The sequence below is a fragment of the Crocodylus porosus genome, unplaced genomic scaffold, assembly GCF_001723895.1.
Source record: "Crocodylus porosus isolate Cpor-Errol unplaced genomic scaffold, CroPor_comp1, whole genome shotgun sequence".
Taxonomy (NCBI): Eukaryota; Metazoa; Chordata; order Crocodylia; family Crocodylidae; genus Crocodylus; species Crocodylus porosus.
The window spans coordinates 31,585,821-31,589,547 of NW_017728931.1; positions in this window are offsets into that span (position 1 = coordinate 31,585,821).

Consider the following 3,727-nt stretch of genomic DNA (forward strand, 5'->3'; position numbering starts at 1 on the left):
CTGGGGCCATATGGGAGAGCCCCCTCATGCAGCCTCCACCTTCTGCCCCTATCCTGCCCGGCCCCATCCCCTGCCTGGCCCCAGCCTCCCAGCAAAAAAATTAAAAAAAAAGCCCCACGCTCACCAGCTCTGGCAGCGGGGATCAGGTCCTCTGGGTGCTCGGGGCAGCTGGGATCGAACCGCCCGCCTGGCTCCTGTGTGGCAGCTGCTCCATGGCATGGGTGTAGTGAGGCTCGGCATGGCACTGCGCGCTGCCTTGGAGCTGGGGCCACTGGGGCTGAGACATGTGGAGCCACCCCAGCTCCCAGAGCCCCCAGCTCTCCCGTGGCGCAGCTGGAGGAGCCATGGGAGAACCTGCAATTGCCCAATTGTGCCTATCTCTCCCGAATCTCTGAATCTTTTTCCAAATTGATTCAAAGGCTTCAGATTCAATTAGGACCTTTTTAATGGATCTCCTGATTTGATTCAGACTCGGCCGCCGAATTGGGCCAGATCTCCTCTGAATCAAATCAGTGACTGAAGATTCGCACAGCCATACGAATGAAGTGGCTGTGAAGTGAAAAAGAAGTGAAGTGAAAAAGGCTTCTTTTTCACATATGAAGTGAAAAAGAAGCCTTTTTTCTTTTGAATAGTGTTGCACTTGGGTCTGTCTGTAATCAATTGAACAAGTAATTTAAAACGGGGATCTGAACGCACGTTTTGGGTCCTGTTAGCTGCTCTATCTCAAAGTATGTTCAATAGCTAATGGAGGAACTTTGTTTTTTACAATTCAGTAAGCACTTCTAGTGCATGAAACTGGTAACCTTTATTTTTGCAGCAGAAGTGTTATTATAAAAAAGCTTTTCCTGGTGGTTAGAATGCCTGGATGGACAACACACTTAGTTGTATAATTTTTATCAGTTTTGTATGCTGAATGGAAAAAAAAAATGTTTTGCTGGGCTAGTTGTTTGCAGTAGACGTTACGATACTGCATTGCTACTAGCTGGAGTGTGGAGAAGTAGGCCATAGCTTCTTTACATTGAGCTACTAGCTACCCCTGGATGAAAACAAACTGACACCAGCTACACAGGTGTAACCTATATCTGTGTAGTTCTATCATTATTTTTTCCTTGGGTAATTCTACATCTGCAAGTAAGTTACACTGAGGTAGGGGTTTGTGTCCTGAGCCCATTGTTTACTTCAGCTTAAAGGCTGATTATATTTGGGTGATATCTACGGCTAGAATTTTTTTTTTTGTATTTTTATTTACCACATCAGAACAGTGATGGGAATATTAATGTTTCTTCCATATATTATGCTTTATGATGTCGACTACCTTTTGAAGTATAAAAAATCTGCCTAAGGGATCCTCGTATCAAAGAAAAGTATGAAATGTAATTTTTAATAAGATTCTCAGATTCATTCATTGTGCATATGTGTTAATGGTGTGTGGTGGAACCTTGCTAATCCTTCATTTGTACAAAACATTGGCTCTCTTCCTAACTGTCAAAGAAATTAGTGGCAGAGTGCTGTAGTGAGGTATCTAGTGACTCTTGTATCACTACAGTGTAATTATATTTACAAGAAATTTTACAATATATTTGCCTGCATTTTATTAAATGGCCATTGTCAAATGAATGACCAGAATGATATCATTTCTTTGTTCATTTACTGATTAACTTGCATCATTTAAGTACTTTTGCAGTAGGTCTCCCATTGGTTCATATGAATTAGTGACATTTTGTTGTCCTGTGCAAATTTATTAGGCAAGCCAAGGAATGATGTAGTTGACGAGAAGCTGTCGGCTTTCTGATTATGGCAGTTCTTTCCTGTATTGCTGCTTCAGGATTTTGTATTTGGGATTATAACAAAAGAATAACATACCTACTTGACCTACTTAATGAATGCAGATCTGCGTCTGAGCTGTGGCTACGTGATTCGACCTTCGACAGGCAGGAAGGTGTTTTCTAATCCTTATCTGACAGGCTGGCCATGACGTTATGTTGACTTGTTCAGATACTGCACTCCTGGGTTGGTATGTGTGCCCTTTTATATATGCACGCATCATTCCCCTATATTATCAGACTTTTTGATAAAAATTGAAAATTTACTCTGTTGCTGGTAGGGAAGGAGGGAGCTTCAGGATACGTCTATGCTGCTGAGACTCCTGTGTAGCCAGCGTGAGTACTCTCAGCTTCAAATGAGCTATCTCAGCTGCTGGTAGCAATCACATCACAGGAACATGGAGCTCAGCATAGGCTAACACCTTGCCAAGAATCCTATCCACCTGTACTGCCACAGCCAGACTGCTTCTGGTCTCTGCACTCAATACATTTAATACCAGTGGGGGATCTCTGTGCTGCGGTGCAGTCTGCAGTTTACACATACCTTCAGACTCCAAGCTTTTTTTGCCTTTGTATCTGGTTATTGAAGAGCAGGTACAGTATAAAGCACATGACTTCTCACCCAAACAGATATGCACAGTGGAATAAGAACTAAAGATTATCTTTTGGGTTATTCATAATTGTGCTGTGATTACTCCTCCATGCTCCAATCAGGGACTGGGGACTTAGCATGTTGACACCATATACTCAAGTTCAGCAGAAGTTGATCACTAAACATAGAGTCTATTTTTAAAACAGTTAATCTATAAAAGCTGTTGGAGGCCAGAAGGGATCGTTATATCATCTAGCTTAACCTCAGGAATAACCTAAACAAATGTTGGTCTTCAGCTTCTTGTTGAAAGATGCAAACAAGATAAGGAACGTTCAGATTCTTTTCTTCTCTCCCCTTTATTTCTGTCCTTCCTACAAAATAGCCCACCTAAGTGTGTTTTTTGCCTTTCTGCTGTTCCTGATGTACTATATCAGATTTTTATAAGATACTCTAGTGAATTCTTTGTGGTTCTGGGATTTGAATATTATGAAAAGAAGCAGGCCCATAGGCAGGCAACGTTACTTAGTAGCAGCTGCTGTTTTGTTGCTCAGCACAGAAAATGTTCTCTGTTGTGTACATCAGGACCATATGTACACAGAGAATGTGGACAGAGGAGCCCAAAAGTTAGGAAACCTTAGTTTTTGGGCGGCGTTTTTCCTTTGCCTCTGACTGCTTTGCATCGCCTTGGACAAGTCACTGATCCTTTCTCTATCTCATATCACTCTTCTTCAGAATAGCTGTGCTCCGTCTCACGCAGATGTTATGAGGCTTAAGAATGGCTTGTAAAGTGCTTTGAGATTTGTTTGGGGGGGAAGAAAGCTAAGTGCATACTTTTTGTCAGTGATCAGTTGGATCACTCATCCATAGGAGAAACTTTTTATGAGAAGAGCAGTAGGGAAGGTTCTGAGGTTCCTACAAACCTTCACCTCAACAAAGAATTGTTTAAAGCAGTGCTTCCCAAACTTTTCCTCAGCGTAGCCCCATTTCCTCAGCATGGCCCCTCACTCCCAACCCACAGTCCCCCACAACCCCAGGCAGCGGCAATCTGAGCAGGATGCAGGACCCAGGGCAAATCAGCCTGTGCAGGGCCCTGCCCCCAGATGCAAGGAAGCTGGCGGTGGATTCGGAGGTGGGGGTGCCCAGTGGCTGGACGTAAAGCTGGTGGCACCGTGGATTTACTGTGGCCACTCCTCCTGGCTCTGTGGGGCCCCCCAAAGTGTGGGGCCATGGGCAGTCACCCTGCTTCGCACCCCCCTCCCCCCATGAACGGCCCTGATCTCAGGTATCCTGGCTGCCACCCATGGGAGGCTGC